The following is a 26642-nucleotide window of genomic DNA, read 5'->3' as shown; positions in this document are numbered from 1 at the left end:
ATATCCGGTTGATAAGATGAGAGAAGATTCTTAGGTAGTACAGAACCCGGAAGGAAAAAACTGAAGGATCAGGAAAACATTGCAGAAAGAGGGAGCAACTTGAGCAAAGTTGGGGGGATGTTAAGTGGGAGGATGGGGGTGGGTCTAGTTAACAGATGGACCAGAAGATGGATGAAGGGAGTGGGGGACACGAGAGGGAGTGGTGTGTCACTAAAACCACCCCTTTAGTCTTCACTGGTCTGGCGGAGGAAAGATCTTGGGGTGAGGCAAAGATCTGCTGTGACTCTCTCCAGGTTGCTGAGTTTTCTCTTAAAACTCACCCTGCATTCAAAGGCCTAGAGCCTTGATACCTACTGAAACCTTGTTGTTCAGTCGCTCAGCTGCGTCCTACTCTTTACGACCTCATGGAGTGCAGCACACCAGGCTTACCTGTCCTTTACTGTTTCACAGAGTTTGCTCAAACTCATATCCATTGAGTCGGTGATACCCTACAACCATCTCATCCTCTGTCACCCCCTTCTCCTCCTGCCTTCAATCTTTGCTAGCATCAGGGTCTTCTGCAATGAGCTGGCTCTTCGCATCAGGTGGCCAAAGGATTGGAGCTTCAGCAACAATGAATATTCAGGGTTGATTTCCCTTAAACTGAAACTTTTACACTGGGGAATAGTTGGCTCCCAACAGTCAAGTTGGTTACACCCAAACAAACATCGTTCAGGTCTCACTTAGCTAACAGAGATATGGAAAATGTCTCAGCAAACAGTAATAGGAGTTTTCGAGGAGCACTTCTCAGAGTTGATAAGACTCTCTAAGGCCAAGGGGGCTAGCTTTCCATGGCCCTTCTATCTCCAAAGCAGAAACAACGCAAAACTGTCTCTCTGAGGCTAAAATAGAAGAGAGGTAAAGTGATGTGAGCCTGGCAGGAAAAGCTTTCCAGGCCTGGTCCTGCTCTTCCACATGTGATCTAAATTTAGACTCAAATCTGAGAACAGGAAGACAGATTATGTGTCTGGTTTCCATTGTAAATTCCACGTTCCCAGTTTGAATTTCCTTTAGTATCTTATAGGATTCTTTCAAAGTCTCCCCCACCCCATCCCATCCCCTTATTCCATTCCCCACCACCCCCTATCCCATCCCTCATCCTCCCATCCCATCCCAGGCTGTGCTGATATCCACACTGTAGACACACAGGACTGTGGTTTCTGGCACAGGATCATGAGAAAATTCCAGAAAGTCTGAGCAGCTGTGAAACCTAGAAGGTGGTTATTTGATGGTGATAACATCAGCTCTGGGAAGATTTTCTCCACGGCCACCCCACCCGCAATGTGCTCCTGCTTCTGTTCTTGTTGTTTAGCCGCTAAGTTGTGTCCGACTCTTGCAACCCCGTGGACTGTAGCCCACCAGGCTCCTCTGTCTATGGGCTTTCCCAGGAAAGAATACTGGAGTGGGTTGCCGTTTCCTTCTCCAGGGGATCTTTCCGACTCAGGGATCAAACCCAGGTCTCCTGTATTGGTAGGCAGATTCTTTATTGCTGAGCCAGCAGGGAAGCCCTGTTCTGTTCTAGGGACAGGCGATTATTAAACTGGTGTCTGATTGGGTGCAGAGGTCTGAGTTTCTTTCTTATCATTTTCCTCCTTGCCACTCCCCTGTTTGTACCTTTCCTTTATCTTTTCCCTTCCAGATAGAACAGAAAGTCCCAGCAGTGTGTGTTGTGTCTAGGAGAAGGGGATGGAGTGGGGTGGTGGACTGTGTTGACCGAGGTCAAGGGCAATTTGGGAAGAGCAGACTTCCAACAATGAAACATGGCAAGTTTCCAGTCTGTGCCGCCTGCACCTTGTCTTTTTTTCTGTATCCTTGGAGACAAGCACTTCTCCCCTCCCCACCAATAACCAGGCCATCCCCGAGTTCAGAAGTAGTTTCAGTCCTCATACAAGTCTGTGGAGGGTACCTAGTAACTCACAGACTGCAGGGAAGGCTGTGTCGGTTAGCTAATTAATAAGGACACAGCACTCTAAATGTGCTGAGCATTTATTTCATATATCCTGGGGTTTATTACTTGATGATAAAAGCTGCTCCTGGTGAGAATGCTAAAACTCAAGCTCTAACAAGAAAACAGTCTCCAAAGCTACATGCCTTCCCCTGATTTTCCTAACATTGGAAGACATTTGTCTAACATTAGCAAGCCATTTAGAGAAATATGCAGGAAAGAAGAAGAGAAAAATTAGTGTAGTTAGAAGAGTTTCATGAAGGAGAAAATGAGAAGGATGAGAGACGGTAAGGAGTGGATGCAATAGGAGTTGTCAGAAAAACAAAGACCCCAGACCCAGGAGGAACAGAGGACAGAGTCCAAAGTCTTTTGGACAAGTTCAAGGACAGCAGACATCCTCTGCAAACATATTTTCTAAGAACAGTTTGAGGTTGTCCAGACATTCTATTCAAATTAGTGGCTAAAATGGGGAGAAAAAAAAAAAAGACAGTAGCTGCTGAAACAAGCAATCTGGACGTGCAAGTAAGTTAATGTTCACAGATGGACAGTTTTCCAGACCCGTCCCAGAGTCTTTGCTATGAGGTGTCTCCGTGAATTGCTGTGGTTTTCCAGCAGGCTTGGAGCAGAGTCCTTCCTAGGAGAGTTAAAATCCCCCAACCCCACAGCTTCTAAATTTAGTGTTACTGTTTTTTCTGTTTTAGTTAATATAGTTTTACTGGCTCACTGCCATGTTCTTTCTTCAATGTTTTGTCTATGGCAGGTTTTTTTTTTTTTTTCTTTTTTAAATTATGAAAGTATGATAGCACATTTACAGGAGACTTGAAAAATACAGAACAAAGTTACATATAGTTCCACTATACATTGTAATTATTTTTTAAGTAGATAAATTAAGACTTTCAATTGGATAGTGTTATTGTTAATATTGCAGTACCGTGGTAATGTAAAATGCATGCTGATGAAGCTTAGTTCTACAAGGAAGCAGAAAAATCTCAAGTTGCCGAGAATCAAATCTTTCTCACACAGAATCTACGGGACACATCTTCTCTAGATTGCCCAGTTGTGGAAGGTGGCAGGCACTCCAAAGAGAGAATGATTTGGGGGGAGTCCTGAAGAAGGAAATGGCAACCCACTCCAATATTCTTGCCTGGGAACTCCCATCGACGAGCCTGGCGGGTTATAGTACATCCGGTTGCAAAGAGTCAGACATGATGACTAACACACTTCCCTCTCCTAGATGACTTTGGGTGACCTCAGGAAGGGCTCCCATAGATAGATCTGCCTACCCAGGAGGACAACAGATCTGACTGCCTCGTCAGGGACTGAGTGCCCCCAGCATGAATAACTGCCCCCCACTGGATGGATCCAAGTAGAGACAGGGCCACTTACACAAGGGGATTTCTGCTCTCACAGAAGATGGGACACACCGGCCTCCTAAGTCCCTGGTTTTATGACCCTGGCAGCACATAGCCAGGGAAAATATGAAAGTCCATCTTTAGATGGCTTTGCTCTCAGGACTGAGAATTATAACCGCTGATTAAAAGAATGCAAACAAGCTCAGTGGGATGATTTGGAGGTTAAGGTTATTTGAGTGATTTCTTAGAACTTCTTTCCTGCTTCCTTTGCACTTCTGGCCTATTTACATAACTTTTCTTCCTCCTCATTTACAAGGATTTATTGGGAAATAGGCTGTGACACTCTGTCAACAACAAACTGTTCCTTTCAGCTTCTTAGGAAAGTGGTAAGACATACTGATGGTCTTGCAAGTGCTGAAGGTAAACTTAGCAAAGCTAGTAGGCAAATAATAACATTGAAAATCATAGAGATGTATTCGTCTATTCATTTTCATTTGTCCTTCATTAAAAATTTTTTTTTCTTGAGAAAAAAAGATACATAAAAACACCTATGGACCCACCACCCAAGCCACGACACCCGACCGAAGGCCCTCTCTCTACCTGCACCTGTCTACTCTGTCAAACTTAAGTTTATCCTGATATTTCTACTACTCGCTTCACTGTTTTCCTCTATAACTTTTATTACCTGTGCTTTTATCCTTAAAAAATATATTACCTAGAGTTGCTGGTGGATGAAATGGAGTAAATAGAATCACTCTTTCCCCAAAGTTATTTATCTACTTGTCTGTGCCGGGTCTTAGTTGCAGCGTGTGGCATCTAGTTCCCTGACCAGGGATTGGACACGGGCCCCATGCATTGGAAGCACAGAGTCCTAGCCGATAGACCACCAGGGAAGTCCCCATACTTTAATCCTTTGTTGCTTCTCTGCTCAACATTTTATTTTTTTAAGAGCTATCTTTTTAAAAATTATTTATTTTTGGCTGTACTGGATCTCTGTTGCTGCAAGCGGGATTTCTCTAGTTGCAGCAAGTGAGAGCTACTCTCTAGTTGCCGTGTGAGGGCTTCTCGGGGTGGCGGCTTCTCTGGTTGTGGAGCACGGGTTCTAGAGCATGCAGGCTTCAGTAGCTGTGGGGCACAGGCTTAGAATCTTCCTGGACCAGGGCTCGAACCTGTGTCCCCTGCATTGGCAGGCAGATGCTTAACCAGAATCTGCACCACCAGGGAAGTCCTCAACGTCGTATTTTTGAGATTCATCCGTGTTGTACTCCTATTGTATTTTACTGTACGATTATGCCACAATTTAACAATCCAGTCCACTTCTGGTAGACATTTGGATGGTTTCTCCCTCTTTGCAATTGTGAGCAATGCTGCTGTTGATTCTGGAATGTGTTTTTGAGCCCACTTGTGCAAGGGTTTTTCGAGGGTACAGGCCTACATTGGAATTACTGAGACTTTGTGTACATGCACATTCAATTGTCTAGGTAATACCAACTTGTTTTTCTAAAGCTATTATACATTTGAATCTGACCTGCAGTGTCTGAGTTCTGGCTGGTCACTCTGCATCAGCAGTTGGCGTTGAACAACTTTTTAAACGTTAGCCACTTTGATGAGTGTGTAGTGCTATCTCATAGATTTGATTTACATTTCCCTGGTTATGAACCATTTAAATTTGTTCTTTTGTGAAATTCCCCTTCATTTCTTTTGCTTATTTTTCTATTGATTGCTAGATTTTTACTTACTGATTTATATCAATTCTTTGTATCTTTTGGATTCGAATATTTGTTTGATTATGCAGGTCATGAACTCTTATTTAAGAAATACCTCCTCACCCAGAATTTGTTAATGTATTCTCCTGTATTGTCTTATAAAAGTTTCACATTATATATCATTGAATCTAATTTGCCACTGATTGTAAGAAAAATCACAATTTCAGAAATAGTAAAATGTGAAAAAGAAAGTGTATACTTGAAAGGATGACATTAATGCATTTTTTTTTCTTATATAGGTCTTTAATTCATCTAAAGCTGATTTGGTGATGTGGTGTAGAGTGGGGTTCAAATTTACTTTTTGCTATATGGATAACCAACTGCCTCCTCATCACTTATTGAAAAGTTTATCTTTCCCCCAGTGATCTGAACTACCATCTCTATCATACACTGCACGTCTGTGTATGCCAGGGGGTGTTTCTGAGCTCTTCTTTTTGTTTGATTGGTCTGTTTGTCTCTCCCTGAACCTATTCCACCCTTACTGATTACTATAGGTTTGGTATATAGGTGGGTAATTCCTCCCTCTGTGTTGCTGTTGTTGTTTCATTGATTTGTGGGAACTCTATTTTTGGCTGCACTGGGTCTTCATTGCTGTACCCAGGCTTTTCTAATTGCAGGGCATCAGCTTTTGCGTGTGGGGGCTTCTTGTTGCAGAGCGTGGGCTCTTGGGTGTATTGGCTCAGTAACTGGGGCTCTCGGGCTCTAGAGCACAGGTTCAGTAATTATGGTAAACTGGTTTCATTGCCCCATGGCATATGGGATCTTTCCAGACCAGGGATCAAACCCTTGTCCCCTGTATTGGCAGGCAGATTCTTCCCCACTGGACCACCAGGGAAGTCCTATGTTCTTTAAGGGCCTCTTGAAGAAGAGATTTCTGTTGGGATTTCAAATTGAAATGCATTGAAGCTATAGATCAATTTGTGAAGAATTAATATTTTTATGAGATTGGGTCTTTTCTCTCCAAGAATATATTTCTCTAATTGGGTCTTCTTCATAGCCTTTCAATGAAATTTTGTAATTCTCTTGGTAGAAGTCTTGCACATACTTTGTTAGATTCATTCCTAAGTATCTTGTTTATTGATACTGTAGGGAAGGGGAATGTCCTCCTTGACCTTCCAGGGTTCCTGGCTGGGTCTGAAAATTAAACTGACAAAGACAGACTCACAGGAGAAAAGCGTGCAAATTTATTTAGTACAAGTTTTACTAGATTCAGGAGCTTTGGTATTAAAGGCCTGAAGAAACAGTCTGTACTTTAATGCTGATTTTGATAAAGAATGGTCAGTAGTGTAGAAATATGAAAGCTTAAGGAGTCTAAGGTAAATATAGCGAACATTGTATGGCATCTTTCAAAAAGTTTAATTTCTGTTTATTGACTGTATATACAGGTGCTAATGGTCTATGCATGTTGACTTTTATAGCCAGAAACATCACCAAACTCTCATTCATCTGAGCAGGCTGTGTACATACTCTTTTGAATTTCCTATATATACTGTCATTGTGATTTCTTCCTTTGCAATCTAATATATATTTTCTTTTTCTTTCCTACTCCACTATTTAGGACCTTAAGTACAATACTGAATAGAAGTGGAGATGGCAACACACTTATCATGTTGCCCATTTTAAAGGGAATGGTTACCTATAATGTTTGCTGTAGGTTTTCATAAATGGCTTTTATCAAGGAAAATATTCCTAGTTTTCAAAGAATTTCATCTGAATTGATATTGAAGCTTTCTACTTTTCTTATTTATTTATGTATTTAATTTGGCCACACCAAGAGGCATGTGGGATCTTAGTTCCTCGATCAGGGATCAAACCTGTGCCCCGTGAAGTGGAAGCCTGGAGTGTCTTAACCACTAGACAGCCAGGGAAGTCCTGGATATTGAATTTTATGAAAGAATTTGCCTGCATCCACTGAGATCATTATATGATTTTTCTCCTTTAATGTTTTAATGTGGCAAATTACATTAATTGATTATTCTAATTTGAAATTAACCTTGTATTCTTGGGTAAGTCAATTTGGTTATAATTATTGTCTTGCTGGATTCAAATTGCTGAAATTTTGCCTGTGACTCTTCTGTCTATATTTATGCATGAGGTTGACTTGAAATTTTGTTTCTCACACTCTCCTCATCAGATTTTGGTGTAAAGTTATGCCAGCCTTATAAAATGATTTGAGAAATAATCCCTCTTTTTCCATACTCTAGAATAGCTTGTGAGAGTCTGGAATTATTTATTCCTTGAATGTTCAGTAGAAGTCACTGGTAAAACTGTTTCAGCCTGGGTTTTTCTTTGAAGAAAATTTAACAATAGATTCAACTACTTGAATGGTTATGAGCCCCTTCTGGTTTTCTATTTCAGTTTTATTAACATAATTCTTGGATTTTTCCCACTTCATCTAAGTTTTCAAATTAATTGGCATAGAAATGCTCACAAATTTGTCCTCACTTTCTGTGTCATGTGTGATTATAAACTATATAGGAATATAGTTTATTCCTCACATTGTTGGTACCTTTTCTTTTTCCCTCAATCAGTTTTAACCAGAGGTTTGTAAAATGTGTTGTGTGATGGTTTAGTTGCTAAGTTGTGTCTGACTCTGAGACCCTGTGGACTGTAGCCTGCCAGGCTTCTCTGTCCATGGAATTCTCCAGGCAAGAATACTGGAATAGGTTTCTACTTCTTCCTACAGGGGATCTTTCCAACCCAGGGATCAAACCCACTTCTCCTGCTTGGCAGTCAGATTCTTTGCCACTGAGCCATCTGGGAAGTCTGTAAAATGTGTTGCTGCTGCTGCTAAGTCGCTTCAGTTGTGTCCGACTCTGTGCGACCCCATAGACGGTAGCCCACCAGGTTCCCCCATCCCTGGGATTCTCCAGGCAAGAACACTGGAGTTGGGTTGCCATTTCCTTCTCCAATGCATGAAAGTAAAAAGTGAAAGTGAAGTCGCTCAGTTGCGTCCAACTCTTAGCGACCCCATGGACTGCAGCCCACTAGGCTCCTCCATCCATGGGATTTTCCAGGCAAGAGTACTGGAGTGGGGTGCCATTGCCTTCTCTGGTAAAATGTGTTAGTCTCTCACAAATCCAGTGTTTGGCTTAACTGGTCTTTTCTATTGTATATTTTCAGCTTTTTTATTTTATCTTCCTTTCTACTGCTTTATTGAACTATATTTTGTGTTCCGTTTCTAACTTTTTTGCTCTTTACATTTAAAGCTATTTTCTACTATAAGCTTTTAGATCTATAAATTTCACTTTAACTACTTTAGCTTTCTCTCTCAAGTTTTCACACGTAGTATCAAATATTTGATACACAGTATTTAAACACTTACATTTTCATATGGATTTGTTCTTTGACCCAAACAAATGGATTTTTCTAGTTTTTTTTTTTTAACTGATTCTTGACTTAATTGCATTGTAGTCAAGAGAATATGCTCTGTATGATAGGAAATTTTCCAAATTTTTGAGACTTGCTCTATGGCTCAATCTATGACCAATGGGTGGGTTTAAAAATACATTTTTTTCTTATTCTATGATTTTGCACTTGGGATCCCTCCTTTATTAGGTCTGCCACTAAACTCGCCACTTAAAGCAGACCCTCTGGTTTTCTGGTTTTCTTCTGCCCCCAAGACTCCCAAAGCTGCAAAAACCAATATTCAGATTCATTCAATTCAGCAAATACCTTCCAGGCAAAAGGTGACTTTGGCCTTTGCTTACTGCTCTGAGTTCTGGCCTTTATATGCTCTCCTAGGACTATTTCTTAACTCCTTGCCAGTTTTTGGATCCCTTCTAGAATATATCTTTTAATATTTTACCCAGTATTCTTGTTGTTGTTGTTTTCAGTGGAAGAGTTAGATACTCAGCCGAGCATATAACTAGAAACGGAAATCCTCTTTTCGTTTTCACCAAATATTTGTTGAATGCCTACTGTGTGTGGACTAAGCACTGTAGTTGTGATCTGTGCAAGGTGGACTAGAGACACAAGAAAAAGGATGCAGACTGGGGTAGGACAGGAGGCACCAGACAGAAGCTGGTGGGAAGCTGGCTGAAACTATGGTTTGGGGCGTCAAGCAGGCCTGGGGTGAAGGTCAGGGTCTCAGCTTACTGGCTGTGGGGCCCAAGGCAAGTCACTCAACCTCTCTGTGCCTTCATTCCCTTCTTCAATAAACTGGCATTAACAATAGCAGCTGCCTCAGAGGCTTGTAGTTAGAATTACTAGAAAGCTCAGCAGTGATGGCTCAGAAAATGCTAACTAGTCTGTGTTCTCACAGAAGAGATGCATAAACTGAAAACAACAAGGTTATTTCTCTGTGACTGAATCCCCTCCCCCCGGAGCTGCCAGCGGAAGGGCATAGGACCCCCTGCCTTCCAACTCTGGGCTGCGGAAACTGGATCCTCATCCTAGTGACCATCTTTCCCTCTTCCAAAACCCCTCAACGAGACCCCCTTCTCACCGGCCCTCTCTCTCCTGACTTAGATCGCTTCCTCGACGAGTTTAGATTGTGGAAATCTGGGACAGGAAGGCAAGGTCTGCAGGCAACTTCTGCTTTCCAGAAGTTCCCTGAGACAAGCAGCATGTCTGGGTGCATTCTCATGCGGGAGGTCGGTGTGGGGGGGTGGGGGGTGAGAAAGGGGGCAATGCATGAAGAAAAATGAATGTTCACGTTTTAAAAGCTAGCCTGCTGCAGAAGGGATGGCTAAAGCATACCAGCTAGAAGGAGGAGGAACGGAGAAGAGCGCCCTGGATGCTATGCAGGAGAACCTGGGCTTTTTCCTCTAGGCAGTGGACTGCCAATAACTGGTGCCCGGGTCTCGTCTGTGATTCAAGGTGAAGGGTGCTTAGAAGTTGAGGAACAGAGGGCAGGGAGACCAGCTGGAATATGTCCCCCAGGGAATCCTCAGATGCCGGGGTCCAGCCCCGGCTGATCCAGGGTATTCGAAGGGGAGACGGCGTCGGCGACTATTTAAATATTCATCAAAGATATAAAGAGTAATAGAATGAGGATAGCTCAGTAGGAAAATTCAGTGGAGAAAAGAGGCTGAGTAGCTTGGTTTATGCGGGAGACCAATAAAACTTCAAGACAAGAAGATTGCACCACTTACGTAGGCTGCAGGCGTCCTTCCGTTCTCCCGAAGGAGAGGAGACACTGAGGCCTCCCCGGTCGGATCTTAGAAGCCCAGGCATAATTAGTAAGCATGGTGGGTTCCGCGCTCCAGATGGAGACTCAGCCAGAGTTTGAGAGAGAGAGACATGGGGAGACCAGTATTTCGAGGAACTGATCCCAATTCTTTATTTTCCAGTCTGTTTTTATACACTGAGATGTTATACAAAAGTCACGTGGGGTCAGCAGTCCTGACTTTTATCAAAGTCAGGTGCTTCATACAAATGTATACAGAGGTCTTAGGGGTGTTACATCATCTTCTGGCCAGGGGGGCCTGCTGACAATTTACGACCCTCTCCTTGTGGCAGTGGTCAGTCAACCAGAACGCTTTTTTCTCCAAGGGCAATTATTCTTAAAACAGACGCCACCCAAATAAAGTTACATTCCTGTAGGGTGAGGGTGTAGTGGGTTTTAGTTAAGGAAAGAATTTACTTAGCCTAAGGTATAACGTGATTTATATCAAAGGTTAATACTTATTTCTTCTATTTATTCATTAATGTGTGTAAGGGCAGGGGATGTGGAGCCTTAGCAACAAACATTGGCTCAACAAATGAAAAATGCTTCACCAATACAATTTCTAATCAGCCCACTATACTTATACTAATGGTTTTCTAACTTTTCTAAGGAACCTGTTTTTAGAAGGTTTAAAGCATCTCGTGCTTCTCAGGGTTGGGAGGCTGTGAGCAATCACATGTGGCTGGACGAGCCTGTCAGGCAGGCTAGAGAAACTTCAGAGGAGTTTGTAGGTTGAAACACTCCTATCACGCTCAGGAATTATTATTAACTGGAGCTCTAAGTTAACTCCTTCTCTGAAAGAGGTGGTGGGGGACAGCCCCCCGTAAAGTCAGAGGTGTAGGGGAGAGCACAAAGTAGTTAAGTAGGCAGGCTCTGGTTATGGGGGTAGATGCTCGAGAATTTCCAGGGGGACTCCTGAGGCTCGATCCCACCTTTGCGTATGTCAAGCCTCCTTCCTCATGACCTTTGCCATGGGGGGAGTGCCTCATGCCGGCCCCCAACACTCAGAGATGCTGTGGGAGAGGGCCTGATGGCTAGAAGGTGAGGTCTCCTGTTGTGCAGCTAGGGAGGTGACTGAAGCCCGTCAAAACAGAGAGCTTTGGAGAGTAGAAACGACAAGACATGGTGGACATGGAGGGGAGAGGAAGGACACAAGACCTCCTCCTAGGTTTCTGGCAAGGATGACTACATGGATGATGGTGCAACTAGCCATGATAGGAGATTCAGGAGGAGCAGGTTTGAAGAAACAAATGCAATGGACCTGCATTTGATGTCACGGTGGGCCAGGCTGGTGGAGGTGTCTAAATTCTCTGAACACGGGCATGGGGCCCTTGGGCTTCTGGCTAGGGCGAGGATGTGGGAGTTTCCAGGAGGAAATCGTGCTCAGTAGTATCTTACTCTTGAGGCTGTGAGGGAAGGTATGAAAGGGTACACAGAATTTGGCAACCAAAAGTTTGTTGGTAACTCTGGCATGAGTAGCATCAGGGGTGGAGGAGGAGCGAGAGCAAGGCTGTGAAGAGGTGAAAAAGCAGAGTCTCTTCTTTCCAGCTTGGCTGGGGAGCCAAGTTGGGAGATAAGTTGATGGCCTGCGGGGGCAAGAAAGCCGACTCCTGCTCCTTCTTCTCTCCCACCCCGCGGCTTCCAGCTTCCTGAGCCCACTCACATGGAGGGGTGGTCCAGAGTTGGGGCAGGGGACACCGGAGGGTGAGGCTCCTCCCACAAAGTGGGAAGGAGTGGGGCTAGGACATCTGCAGGAAGTGCTTCTTTCCTCCTGCATTCCAGTGGACTCGGAGGGAATGGAGGCTCCAAACACTCTTCTTAGATGTTAGGGGCAGGAAAGTAAGTGTTAGTAACTCAATAGTGTCCGAGTCTTTGCGATCCCATGGACTGTAGCTCACTAGGCTCCATGAAATTCTCCAGGCAAGAATACTGGAGTAGGTTGCCATTCCCTTCTCCCAGGGATCTTCCTGAACCTGGGTCTCCTGCCTTGTGGGCGGATTCTTCACCAACTGAGCCAGCAGAGAAGTCATGGGCAGGAAGTGAAGGCATATCACGCAACAGATATTTCATGAGTCTTTGTTTTGCTTAGGTAGTGGCGTAATGTAGGTAAATATCAGAGAATGAGGAAATGGCAAATGCGTGAACCTGTCACTCAGATAAGGGATCCAATCTCAGGTAGTTTGGAGGGACGGAAGTTGTGTAGGGCTTCCTGAATGACGAAAGGAAGGAGGCCTAACAGAATAGTTTCTTCCCAAGCTCTTTCCCAAGGCAGTGAGAATGGCCTCAAAGAAACAGGAAAAATCTAAGGGGTAGGGGGGCGGTGGGGAGGAGAAAAGCAAACAAGTAACAGAATACTCAGGTCCCACACTAAGCTAAATTAGGCACTTTACTATGCCTGTATGCTCAGTTGCTAAGTCCTGACTCTTTGCGACCTCATGGACTGTAGCCTGCCAGGCAACTCTAGTTCATGGGATTTCCCAGGGAAAAATACTTAGTGGGTTGCCATTTCCTTCTCCAGGAGATCTTCCCAAGTTGGGGATCAAAGCTGCCTCTCCTGCATTGGCAGGTGGGTTCTTTACCACTGAGCCACCAGGGAAGCCTGCTTTAAGAGTAATGGTGTGTGATTCTCAAGACAACCCCAGGAGAAAGGCATTCCTGTTCCCATTCTATTAACATAGAAAGTAAGGGTCCAACTATTTTTCTCACTTTAATTTCATTTCTCCAGAGCAGAGTAAAATACTCTGAAATACAAAGGGAAACGTCCAGCCTCTGTCTTTGAAAATTTTTATCCACTTGTGAAGCCTGGCACCCAAAAGGGAAACTCTAGAGTCCTTGGGCCAAGGAAACCACCTACGTTTCTGTGGGGCCCTGGTTAAGGATGGGGTGAAGCTTGGCTGAATGCTTGAGAAAGGCAGAAGGAACTTGGAGGAGGAAGTGGTTGTCTGGTTCCTTCTGCAGAGGCCACCTAGGGGCCCTGAGACAGGGAGCTGGTTCCCTGGTCACAGCCCTGTCAGCCCACACTCTGTCGGTGGGAGGAGACTGAGCTGCGGCTGGGCTTGGGAGGAGCTTTATATTAATGCCCTACTTTTCAATATCCTCAAATCTGTGTAAGTTGTCATCCACAGGATGCATACTGAGAAGTTAATGGAATTTGGAAGGAATTCATAACTTTCAGTAAGGGCATAGGCAGCGAAGAGATAAAAGCCAGTGTGCAACAATAATATCCAGCCCGAGCAATCCATTTGCTTAAATGTATATTTTCAAAAAGGGATGTGTAATAGGATGGGGGCAGGGCGCAGGGAAGTAATCAAACAGATGTGCTACTGGTAATCGAAAGTGGATTATGAAATACTGAGGCCTTGTATCTTTTTTGCCCTTTACTGTGTTCAGTCGCATGGGACTCTTTTACAACCCTCTGGACTATCCATGGGAGTCTCCAGGCAAGAATACTGGAGTGGGGTTCCACTTCCTTCTCTAGGGGACCTTGCAGATCCAGCGATACTGCGCCTCCTGCACTGGCAGGCGGGTTCTTTACCACTGAGCCACCTGGGAAGCCCCTTTCATATTTATTCTTTTGGGGCAATTGGGCTCTAAGATGCTCGTGACGCGCTGCAGGGTTGCCATGGGGACCAGGAAATACTATTATAGAAAGGTAACGTTCGGATGGCCCCACGCCCTCCAGAGGTAGGGGCCCGCCGAGCGCGCGGGAGATGGGAGGCTCCGCTGCGCAAGGGGCCGCGGGCTGGAGGGCGGCGCGTGGCCGGGAGGGGGCGGTGGAGCGGCGTCGTCACGTGGCGGGGCGGGGCCTGCGAGTCGCCCGCCTGCCTGCCCGCCCGCCGCCGCTGCTCCGCCGCCCCGCCGCCGCGTCCCATTCATGAGGGCCGCCCGGCTCGGCTGCGGCCCAGGCGGCTCCCGAGGCAGCGGCGGCGGCGGCGGGATCCCGGGCCCCGCGCGCGCCCCTGGCCGGCCCCGCCCCCTCGGCCGCCCGCGAGCGCGCCCAGCCCGGCGGGTCCTCGCCGAAGCCGTCCGGCCGCCGCCTGCCCTCCAGGCGCCGGCGCGGGCCGGGAGCGGAGTCGCTGCAGGTAAGCGGGGTCGCGGGGCCGGGTCCTCCCCGCGGTGAGGGGGGTGGTGGGGAGGGGCGTCTCCAGCTCGGCTGCAGGCCGGGCCCCCTGCCTGCGCCCCCTGCGGGCGGGCAGACGCGGAGAAATTCGGCGCCCCCGGCGCGCGAGTGGAGGGTGACTCCGGGCCCCCTTGCCCGGCCCTGCGGCGCGGAGGCGGAGCTGCGGTCCCGGAGACGCTCGGCCGCGCGGGTCCCAGCGAGGGAAGCGCCGCCGGAGGCCGCGTCTCCATCCCGCCCCCGGGCCTGGGGGAGGGGGCCCGGCACGTGATCGCGGCTCGGCCGGGAAGTTGCTGTTATTTCTCTGTGGCCGTTCGTTCTCCAGGCGTCTCCGCCTCCGGGCTCTGGACCGGATCCCGAGTGTGAGTAGTTCTCCTCCTCCTCCCAGACCCCCTCCCCGCGCACATCCCCGTTTGCGTCGACCGTGTGCAAAGGATGCTGAGGCTTTCTCTCTCGACTTCTGACCCCGGCGGGTCTCCACCTCTCCCTTCGCCGGGGTAGATGGAGACTGTGCCCAGTGAATACTGGGCATGTGGCCTGGAAGAAAACCTTTAGGAAAACCTTTACCAGAAAGATCAGCCTCCCTTTCAGAAAGTGCTGGAAGTCGGACAGTTCGGAAATGTTAAGAATTAACTTAGCAAACCGCTAGTTTCATTTAAAAATGCACGATTGAAAAACTGCCCCCTCCCCCCGTCCCCACACTGAAAAAGTGCCCCTTGCCTTGGTGTCAGGCCAGGCCTTATTGAAGCTCTTTGCCCTGTGCGGATGCTCGTGAGTGTTACTGGTTATTGAAACTTGCCCTGGCTAGTTTCTAAAGCTTTGACAACACGTAGCCAGTCCTGAGGTAGATTTTGAAGTATTTAGAAATTGTTTAGGGGCCCCTGATGGCTTATATGTTGATGGTCTGATGTTGATTGCTCTCAGCTGCGGTAACATTGGAAAGGGCGGCAGGTACAGCAGAGGTGGGAGCAGCAGGGGAAGGGCCCCCTAGTGCAGCATCGTCTCTGCTGAAGGGGCGGCAGCCTCAGGCCATCCTGGGCAGGAGTGTGAAAAGCCCCCAGGCCAGGGGTGGAAAGGCATTGGACCGTGTGGGTGGCCGATTCCCTCCAGTTATAAAGTGCAGTTGGGGGTGGTGTGTCAGATTGGAGCACCTCCAGGCCCAGGGGTGGATGGTGAAGGCCGAAGAGTGCTAGAAATGAGACTGGTAGGTTCTGTTGTAATTGATGGTGAGGTTGAGAACCAACTAGAGAAGCTTTGTTTTGGAGGAACTGGAAGTGGGAGCATTGGAAGGCCATCTGACACTACAGTAAAGACACTGGTGAGAAGCAGATGATTAGGATCGGCTGGGCTCTGTGTGGTTGCTCCGTTGTTCTTGTGGCTGCGAAAGGTGCTGGTCACTGGGGATTGCCACGTTTGGGTTACTGGCTGCACACTCTCTCTCCTAAGCTAGACTGTGTCCTAGAAGGCCAGACTCCGGTAGCTGCCAGCTCCCAGGGTAAGGCTAGCTTCTAGAAGCATCTCTGTGGAGGTCTGTAGAATGAAGGTAGGAAGACGTGGACAGTGTGTCCGTAACAGTGACTCGAGAGCTGGTGGCACTTCCTGAATGAATTCAGCTCTCCTGAATTGTGAGCCCTGGATGCACAGTCCAGGCCATGCCACTCACTGGAGGTAGTAGTGGTGGCTTAGCCACTCAGTCGTGTCGGACTCTTTGCAACCCCATGGACTGTAGCCTCCCAGGATCCTGTGTCTCTGGGGTTTCCCAGGCAAGAATACTGGAGTGGGTTGCCATTTCCTCCTCCAGGGGATCTTCCTGACCAAGGGATCCAACCTACGTCTCCTGAATCGCAGATGGGTTCTTTACTGCGAGCCGCCAGGGAAGCCCCCACCCCGCTGGAGGTGTTCAGTGAACTGATATACATTACAGTGAACATCTTGCAGTGTTTACATATTAACAAGTTTAGAGATAGCTTGGTTCTCTGTGTTGGCAGCTATGCTGCTTCATCTATAAGCATTTCCTCATAGGTGGCAGCGGTGACACCCAGCTGGAAGCTTTGTCTAGTTAGGAGGTGGATTCAGCTGCCTCCCGTGGGTGCTTAGCAACCTGTCAGGAAGTGCCCCTTCAAACAAGTCTGCCCACCTTTAAATCCTTTTGATCCGACCCCAGCGGCTGTCGCTGTGTGTGTACGTGTGTGCCCGCATTGAGTTGCCCATCTATCTCTGAGCAGTGATTTGGGGCCTTTATTTTGAAAGCCCGTTTTGGTCTGTGGTATTTCGCTTCATTTAGAAGTACGTTGTTTTCCTCCTGGCTGAGCCCGAGTCCTCTGACTTGTCATTTGCCTTCTTTGTGATGAAACAACACACAGGTTGGTAGCAGCACCTTCTGTAGGTGGTGGGTGCATGCTCGGTCGTGTCCGACTCTGTGACCCTGTGGACTGTAGCCCACCAGGCTTCTCTGTCCATATGGAGTCTCCAGGCAAGAATACTGTAATGGGTTGCCATGCCCTCCTCCAGGGGTACTTTCCAATGCAGGGATTGAACCCACTTCTCTTGTGTCTTGTGCATTGGCAGGCAGAATCCTATATAAATGCTGCCTTACTGCAACTTTGAGGATAGTTACTACAGGCTGGAGCAGGATGCTGTATGACTTTTATCTTAGTAATAAAGTATTTTAAGTAAGTCATTTTGGTGGCTTTGCTGGCTAATAGCGGTGATTTGGGGAATCGACCTTCCCTGCCTTGGGCTTGAGTCTTTTAGTTACACTCTGTCACTCCAGCTAGACACTTCACATGTGTCCAGGGTGAAAGTGGAGAGAGAGTTGCTTGGGATCTCTGTGAGTCCTTGGCAGCGGCAAGCTGGGTCCAGGTGGTCTGGCCTGCTCTGGAACCCTGGGACTGGGGGATTAGGCTCCTAAGTATCCATTCCCTCTAGAGGGAAGAAGGAAAAGAAAATCTGTTAGGAGATAAACGGTGCTGCGATGCAAGATAAAGCCCCGTAGTGTGACATTTGGAATTAAATGATAAATTACATTGTACAATCTTGTTTGCTTCACTGATTATAGTTTAGAACCTCTTTTCCTCTAAAGACTTTGAGTGCTAAATTGTGATGATGCTGTTTGTCAGTTAGACTGGTGTTAAAATTGCTACAAAGAAATGAAGAAAGGAGCCAGAATGCATTCACCTGGTAAAGCAAGGCTCCTTGGCCACAGCATCAGCCCCTTTGCCTGCCTTCATCTCAGGTCTACCAGAAGGGTGTGGCCAAACCCCAGGAGGGGTTTATATGACTGTTAGGTGGAAAGTGAAACTCGCTTAGTCATGTCCACCTCTTTTCGACCCCATGGACTGAATAGTCCATGGAATTCTTCAGGCCAGAATACTGGAGTGGGTAGCCATTCCCTTCTCCAGGGGATCTTCCCAACCCAGGGGTCAAACCCGGGTGTCCTGCATTGCAGGCAGATTCTTTACCAGCTGAGCCCACAAGGGAAGCCCAAGAATACTGGAGTGGGTAGCCTATCCCTTCTCCAGCAGATCTTCCCAACGCAGGAATCGAACCAGGATCTCCTGCATTGCAGACAGAGTCTTTACCAACTGAACTGGTGGGTGGGGGGTGCTTTTAAAATTATTTTTAGACTATTTATATCAAATATATGATTTGAGAGACTACATACATGTTCAGGGGCTGGGACTAGAAGGTGATCTTTTAAAAAGCCATTTGGAATACGTGGCCAGTTTTTGTCCTGTTTGCATTTAGAACTTTATTATGCAGTGTTGTGTGTATCTGCAGTTATCTGCATATTTTCAACATGACCTATCCAAATAAGACTTCCCTGCTTCTTCGGAGGAGAAGCATTGGCTCCCAGGAAAGCACTGCTCACTTTGCCCTGGTAGCTGATGGATTGCCTTTATCTGACTTTCTTGGCATGTGTGAACAGTTTAGATAATCTTATGAACAGTAATTAATCTTACGAACAGTAACTGAGTCTGTTGGCTTTATTTCATTTCATATCCTTATTTATTTTCTGTACCAAGTCCCTTGATTGTTTTGAAATATGTAAGTTTGTCTGAACTGCATCAACTGATTTTTGTTTCAACCAGGCAGAGTATAAGAATCTGCCTGCAATACAGGAGACCCAGCTTCCATCCCTGTGTCGGGAAGATCGCCTGGAGAAGGGAATGCCAACCCACTCCAGTATTCTTGCCTGGAAATCTCATGGACAGAGGTGCCTCAGGGCCTACAGTCCATGGGGTTGCAGAGAGTTGGACACGACTGAGAGACTAACGCTTTGAGAGTATAAGTAAAATTCAGAGTGGTTTGTAAATTCTAAATTGTTTTCAGCTTCTAGCATTTTTTCCATCTTTCCTACTCAAAAATCTAGAATGGTCCTTCTCGCCTGTTTTAGCAAATCTGAATTTCTCCTCTGTCAATTTCCTCCCAACCATCTCCACCTGCCTGAACATTTAATCCTCTAGACCCACTTCCCTTGATCGCCATCAGCTGCAGGGAGGCGCACCCTTTGCGTGTGGTGACACAGTTGCTCTTTCGTTTGTCCTAGGCTGCTTTGTGTCTGCTCTCAAGTCATCCATGGATTTCCTCTAGCTGCTCACCAGGGTCAGAGGAGACAACAACTGTTGCCTTAGTTTTCAGACACTCCCTGTGGCCAATCGGCCCCCTTTGCTCTGTAAATATTGAACCAAAGGGAGTGGAGGAGAGGTGGACTGTTGGATGGAATAAGAAGCCAGATGTAAAGGCTTGTTGTATTCTAGCGAAAAGACAGTTTGAAGAGGGAAGGAACTTTTAAACAGGGGCACCATTGGGGACCGGTCATGGGGACAAGATCTGTAGGTTTACAAGTCTCTGTGAAGGGGAGAGAGAGGAAGGGACAGGTCTTCACGGGTTGATGTATGGAAGGCATCAGATCCAGGGTGCCCAGGTGGTGGTGCCACCTAGTACCTGAAGGCACCTGTTGTGCTCTCTCCAATTGTCTTGATTTTTACCTTTTTTGGTCATTTGTTAATTTAGTTGTATATTTTATGTAACATTACGGGGAGTGCAAAGGAACGTGGATTTGAAAAGTTTAAGAAACACGATTAAAGACAGTAATATTTCAAAGAGAAGAGGAACCAGTACCTAGGTTTAGAAGTGACTTGGTTTTGGTGAGTATGATTAAGTAATTGTAGATGAAGAGGAGATGCTGAGGGCAGGGGAAACCTCCTTCAGAAACTCTGAAGCTGGGACTAGTGACTTTCTCGCAGGAAAGAAGATGGGTATGTGGCACCAAGTAATGTCTTCAGTGGCTGAATGTATGCATCTACCTATTTCTGAAACATAATGGAAGGGGTGATATTATTTTGTTTTTCAATCTTTTGTAAGATGTTTTCCAATCTTTACTAAGATGTGTTCCTTTTTATAGAGAAAGGATCATAATTGTAAAGAAGTTCATTGGTTAATCTGGAATTGAAATCTACCTGAGCCTTCCTCCTGCCTCTGAATAAGCAGAGGCAGTGTGCGGTGGTCAGGATGGTTCTTATCTCTTCATTTAGTGGTGATGTGACGTTTTTTGCTCCTGATAAGCTAGGTGTGTCCTGCTGTGCTAGAGACGTGCAGTTTCATTCATTCTGAAGGGCCCTTGAAAGGTAGAAGCTCTTCAATATAAACTCATCCGTTAATCTTATTGTATGACTTTGTATAGTTATCAACTGGGAGACAGTCAAACCATCAGACAGTTCATGTGAACTAAGTACTCTGAATTGCTGCTCCCTGGTATGAAGTGGTACTTCCTCTGATGGGTGGGTCATAGACTTGTGACCCTCGTAAACTGATGTCTTTTCTGAACCCAGTGTAAGTCAGGGAGTGCTTGGGCTTAGAGGAGACCCCTAGGGGACATACATTTTGTTTCAAGATTCTGTGTGAATATACTTTTGCCTCATCAGGAGTCTACGTGTAATTATGTTTTTCTTTGTAAGACTTTCAAAGACTCTACCCACATATTTCTTTAAAATTTCAACATTTTTGGATGAATTTTGAGTCACATTAATAGCCATAACCAACCCAATGGAGATGAACTTGAGCAGACTCTGGGAGATAGTGGAGGACCGGAAGCCTGGCATGCTACAGTCCATGGGGTTGCAAAGAGTCAGACACGACTTAGTGACTGAACAAGAAAAATAATCATAACGTCTTTTTACATAAGAACTACACAGAAGCAGGACTTATTTAGGGAAGCATCGTTTAAGAGAGAAGTTTTCCGTTTTATAACTAAAAACGTTAGTGCTTTTTGAGAAAGAACTGATCTTTTGTTGACCTGGCTCAACCAGTTCAAAAAACTTGCCTAAGTAATGTTATTTGAAAAGTAAGAATTTGGAATTTGGGGGTCTTTAAAAGATAGCTGCTCCATCCACTGAGGCTCTCCGTTTGCAAAATGGTGCTGATGTCTACTTTTAGGAACACTCCATGTTTCTAGGAGGTGCTTAATGTTTGTAAGACCTTGTCATCATCATTGCAGTTACATGATTGAACACTTTCTTAGGGCAAGGCGTTGTGGTTCACACAAATTATCTCAAGAGTCACGACGACTCTGGGAGGTGGAGATAATAGTCCCATTTTCTAGGTAAAGATGGTGAGGCTGGAAGAGCTTTGCCAAAGGCTGGCAGCTGTGCAGAGGCGGTGCTGCCCTCACCCCATCACCACCGCTCTGCCCAAGGACCGTAAGAATTCACCTGTGTCTGCTCAACAGGCTGGAGCCAGTTTTCGGGCTTTGTTTTGACTTGATTAGGTAACACTGGAGAACTAATTCTTAATGTCAGCATCTATCAATTGCTAGAAGGCGAGCACCTGCTGTGTAGGCGCCTTGGGTTTCTCTGAGGCATTTATGTGTGAAAGCCAACGGTGCAAAGGCAAGAAGTGCCAGGGAGAGAACCCCGGAGGCCATGGGCCTGGGACCGCGATGGAATCAGCGGGACTGTGTGATGCCAGGTCCCTCTGCCTGCCTCTCCCGGCACGAGCGCGTCGATGGCCTGAGTCGGGATGGAGCGTTTAAAACACGGCCCCTAAACGCTGGCCGAGTGTTGTCCTCAGCTGAGTCCCTGAGGACGCTGATTCTGTTTAGTGTCAAGAAGGAGAACTGGGCTCAGCTGGACTTCTAGAGACATCGTTTGTCAGAATCCACGAAGCTCCCTTCCTCAGGGATCTTCCCAGGTACTCTGGACTGTCCACTTGCGCGTCCTCTGTGACTCCCCGTTACCTGGGACTGGACTGAGGGTCTCAGCCCCGAGTCCAACGTGGCCAAGCTGGATGGGGCTTCCAGCTGTCTCCTCCACACGTAGCCTCTCCCCTCCCGTGGGGGCAGCCGCTGAGACCTCTAATGCTGTTGAGTTTGAGGGTTTCTTAATTGGTGCTTTCTTCACTGTGTCCTTTGACTCAACTTGCCAACTCCATCTGCAGAAAGATTCTAATGGAGTTTTAATGGTGTTTTCCTTACTTGTGAATAAATTAACGATTTGGGACTTATCAGCTCTTCAGTACAGGGGAACTTCCCATTAAACAAATACATTCATAGACCTTCAGGAATTTCCACGTTCTGAAGTACACTTTTGGCCTTAAGTTGACTCAGTTGTCTCATCTATAATGTGGAGACAACAATACCTGTACAACTGGGCTGGTTCTCGGGTTTCAAGGACGATGTGTGTTAAATGTCAGAGCCTCAATTCGCCCCAGGACCGAGGCTGGTTGGTGGACTGGGGGCTCTGACTAGACCAGGGCAAAGGGCCGGAAGGCAGCAGAACATCCCCCTTGCCCTGAAGCAGCTTGCAGCCTTGTCGGGGAGTTAAGTCTGCTTCTCTGTGAAGCTGGATAGGGAGGGGTTGAAAGGGAGCCAAGGAAGAATCAGAGAGACCTCTGTGCTTGTATTTTTAGCATGAGAATATGATGTTTGGTTGAAAGATGTTTATGTCTCAGAAATATGATTGCTTCCTGTGCTTAAAATTTCTTCCTTGACCCAGAAACTTTAATCTTTATAGTGTCAAAATAGGAAATATGCTTTTGTAAGTCAGCAGTTTTGTATATACTTTATGTACTACGTACATTTACAAATTTAAGCCTTGGGATTTTCGCTCTGGCTGTGTGAATCTTGTTGTCCAGGCCTGTAGGGAGAGCCGTGTCTTTGTATCTGCAAAGCAGAGCTGTCGTCTGTACTTGGTATATATACTGCAGATGAACGCATAATTAAAAGAAAATTCTGTTGCTGACTGCTTTATAACTCGTCTCTAAGTAGTTGACATTTTTCTGCAGGTTTCAATCATTTTCATAAAAAATTTACTTAGATTATAAAACTATGTGTAGTTTTATTCTCTGCTAGTTGAAAAATACTAATATACCTGTATTGCTGTGGTAGCTGATCTTTTTTTTTTTTCCCAACTGCTGAATGTTATCCTGGTAAACTGCTGGCTGAATCTTTTGCTGATGTCCTTGCCATCAAATGGGAAAGGGCTTCTGTGTAGGGCTTCCTAGGTGGCTCAGATAGTAAAGAATCTGCCTGCAATGTGAGAGACCTGGGTTCACTCCCTTGGTTGGGAAGATCCCCTCGAGAATGGAATGGCTACCCACTCCTGTATTCTTGCCTGGAGAATTCCATGGACAGAGGAGACTGATGGGCTACATACAGCCCATGGGGTTACAAAGGGTCAGACGTGACTGAGCAACTTTTACCTTTTTGTTTCTGTGTTACGACGTTTCCCTACCCGGCGCAAATCATCTGGATAACATAGTAGCAACTCTGCTGTATTTAAGTTTCCTGGTTCATTTGTTTGGTCTTGTTAATGAAAAGTACCTAAATCTCAAATGGACCACCAGGGCTGATGCTGAGAGTTGGAAAAGGGCTTCTCCTAATTAAAAGCCAAACAAAACAAAACCTCATGGTGCTCCTATGCACTTGGTGTTTATTTCTCTTTTCTCTAGTAGATTGCATTCCAGTAAACAAGATTCTTTTTTATAAAGCTGCATCACATAATAAATCTCTCCATCTTAAGACATTTTAAAGTATATGTGTGTATATATGTATTTATATGTAGTTTGCAAATTCAAATAGTACTTTGAATACTCTTCCTTACTCTTGCTCACTGCTTCCTGAAAGCAACTCCTTTCAGCTCTTCTGCCTGTTTTGTGTGGGACTTGGGTGCGTGTGTGCGTGTGTGCACGCGCACTGCTTGCCCCTTGATAGCTTGGTTTTTCTGATTGGAGGCTTTCTCAGAGACAGTGACTTCCTGGTGTGCGAGGTGAAGATTCATCTCCTGTATAACCCTCCTTACACACGTTTCCTTCCATCCTCCCAACATAACTGTATCATAATTTATTTTCTCAATATTCGGTGTTTATGTTTTCATGACTGAATATGGTTCAGAGCCAAGCCTGTGCAAGGATCCTGTTTCTCCAGCAGTTCCAGTCTTTGTCTTCTCTGGAGTTAGTTGCTGTGTTGGTGAATGTGTCAGGCCCCCAGCTTCCGACAGAGCTCCGGACCCCTCGCCTGGGTCCCCGTGATCCTTGCCTGCCTCGGGCCTGCCCTCCCGGTGGGCAGGTGCAGGAAGGGCTGCTGGAGGTCAAGGGCCCCTCCCGTCGTGACCGCCTCCCCTGGAGCTGGGAGGTGGGTGCTGCCCCTCCTGTCTGCAGGCACCTGTGGGAACGTTCAGTTTGGAAAATCATGGTTTTGACTTGGAAGTTTTCTTGGGAGTTGTTGTGGTTTCTGACATCTCCCCACCAAGGAGGGCTTCTGAGCACTTTCCGACTGTGTGATCCTCCTCGTTTTTTCCTGCATCCATCTTTCATCTTTCAAAAGCATGACACCTTCCGCTTCCTCTAAGCACGCTTTTTACTTGCCAGTTACTCCTCTTGTATTTCTTCCTGTTGACCTGGTGAGTGGATTCCTTTGCTAGGGCTGCCATCACAGAGTGCCACAAATGATGACTTAAACCCAGAAGCGTGCTGTGTCGAAGTTCTGGAGGCCGCGGGTCCGAGGTCGCGGTGTCAGCAGGCCTGGGTCCTCCAGGGCCGCCTCTCTCGTTAGGCACCAGCCTCGGCATTTCTTGTGGGCGGGCCGCGTGATCTCTTCCTCGGGTTCTCGTGGCCTACTCCCCGGGTGTGCGTGTCTGTGTGTGTGTCTCTTTGTCCAGGGCTCCCCTTGGCATAAGGGAGCCAGTCATTCATTTAGGGCCCATCCTGACGACCGCATTTAAGCTCAGTTAACCTCTGTAAAGATCCTGCTTCCAGATAAGGTGGTGGTGTGATGTGTTGAGGGTTCGAACATCAACTTACCCTGGGCCACAGTTCGGCCCAGAAGAATGATTTTCAAGAGGGAATGCTGACCAGGTAACACCCTCTGTGTCAATAGCGTGTCCTGTTATTGTAACCTCTTAAAAGATGCTTTTAGTCACATCTGTCTTCACTGAAGATCAGAAAACCACTCTCAGGAAGCAATTTTTTGATTGCACTTGGAGATTTTTGTTCAGAGTCTGTGACTGCTAAAATTTCCACTGGTTTCCTGAATGTTTTATAACTTAGCATCTGAGTCACCTCATTTCGACTCTGGCCTTGATTCTACAGTAATTTGAAGGTTGGCAGAATGCCTGAAGAAAGAGCAGCTGCAGACCCTGGGAGAGTAGATCGAAGTCTGTCCCGCATGTTAGGTAGCCACAGTCCTGTGCTCTGTTTGTCCTCAGGTGCGGCTTTCACCTAACGTCACCCACTCCATTCCTTCCTGCCTGCGCCCTTTGACCTCCTTCATAGCCGTTATCCTGGTCTGGCGTTGTCTCTGTCTTTGCCTCTCTCTCCTTCGCGTTACAGTGTAAGTGCTGTGTGGGCAGGTGCCTGGTCCGCCCAGTTCGCTGCTTGATCCCAGCTCAGAATCGAACATTGAAGCACGTCCAAGTAGATGCTGCTTTTAAACAGATTGATGCGGGAAACAAGCTTTGTTTTCCAACATTACAAACGCTGCTTCACTGACCCACTGTTGCTCTTGGGAATTCTCTCTGTCTGTGAAGGAGCTCCTGTTCCCCGGGGCAGGGCGGGGGAGGAGGGGGCGCTGGCTGCAGCTGCTCTCTCTGTCCACCCAGAGCCCCGAGAGGGATGGCCCCTCCTGACATACCTGAAAACTCCCCTGGGGCCCTGGTAGGCACAGTGCACGGTCAAGCAGGATGTGAAATTCGAGTCCTGTCTGCACTCGCCTAGCTGGAAGGCCCTTCCAGGTTTCCCCCGGCCTTCTGCAGCTGCAGCCTGGGATGCCGGAGCTGGGTGGCTGCCCGGGAGTCCACAGCCCTGCCTCCCAGCCTCCTGATTGCCACGTGCTGTCTGACAGTCCCCAGGTGGTTCTAGAAAGAAGAGGAGGAAGTGGTGAATTTGTGCTTCCTGATCTGAGAGACTTCTCTGAGATACCAGGGGCTGCATTCCTGAGAGTGAAATGCAGGGGACCTGCGGCTATCTGTGTTACAGGAGCTGAGGCCTCCTGGCCACAGTCATGACATCAGTTAACTAAGCTGATGGGTTGGTGCTTGTTTTTTTTCCTTGATCGTTTAATTGTTGTGCTGCAAGTCATGAGGAAAACCCTCCTCTCCACCGCAGGAGTCACTGAAAGGTGATTGAGGCAGTGAAAGAGGCTGGTCTAATTGTTTATGTGGCAGAAGTCACCTTCTAACTAGGGTTGTGGCACCGGAACGCATCGCGGCTCTCTGAAACCAGGTGAGATCCATTCCCACACGAGGGCTCGGCATTCTGATGATGGCCAGGGCTGTAGCTTTAACCTCCCTAATACTCCTTTCAATTTAAGTTAGAGAAATACAAGCTTCAAAAATGAACTGTGCATATTCGTGAAGTGTTGAAACCGTCACCTCTCATGCAGTGGTTTACACTCAGCTTTGGCATTCCTGGAAAATGTATGGAACTTGGTGCCTGGGGCCAAGGTCTCTGTGAAACCAGATGGTGGGGTGGGGAGGTGGAATGTGGTTCTGTTGTTCTGCGGGGGTGTGTGTGTGTGTGTGTGTGTGAGAGAGAAACTTGCTGAGTAGATATGTACGTACATACTGTGTGTGTGAGAGAGAAACTTGCTGCGTAGATATGTACGTACATACTGTCCTGGGATGAGAACAGCCCCCAGTGCCCACTGAGGGGGGACTGGTGGGTGGTGATCATTGGTGGACATTATTCAAAACTGAAAAACACTGACGTTTAAGTAACAGATGCATATGTTATTAATAAGATCTAAAATTTACCCGTA

The 26642-nt window shown here is 46.7% G+C and overlaps 1 protein-coding gene across 3 annotated transcripts in view; it reads left to right on the top strand.

The window, feature by feature from the left end:
- Positions 1 to 26642, top strand: part of LPIN2 (lipin 2) — a 93409-nt gene that overhangs the window by 3007 nt on the left and 63760 nt on the right. Inside the window, exon 1 of one of the 3 annotated variants that reach the window (XM_024984496.2) lies at positions 14182 to 14354. The exons of 1 other annotated variant lie outside the window; for it this stretch is intronic. The gene's annotated coding sequence lies outside the window, so the exon portion shown is untranslated. Of the gene's footprint in view, positions 1 to 14181; positions 14355 to 14669; positions 14752 to 26642 lie in introns of those variants that run through there. One more of the 3 variants, XM_002697792.7, reaches the window with a different exon arrangement.

Source organism: Bos taurus, chromosome 24, assembly GCF_002263795.3.
Source record: "Bos taurus isolate L1 Dominette 01449 registration number 42190680 breed Hereford chromosome 24, ARS-UCD2.0, whole genome shotgun sequence".
Classification (NCBI taxonomy): domain Eukaryota; kingdom Metazoa; phylum Chordata; class Mammalia; order Artiodactyla; family Bovidae; genus Bos; species Bos taurus.
This window is presented reverse-complemented; position numbering and strand designations above follow the sequence as displayed.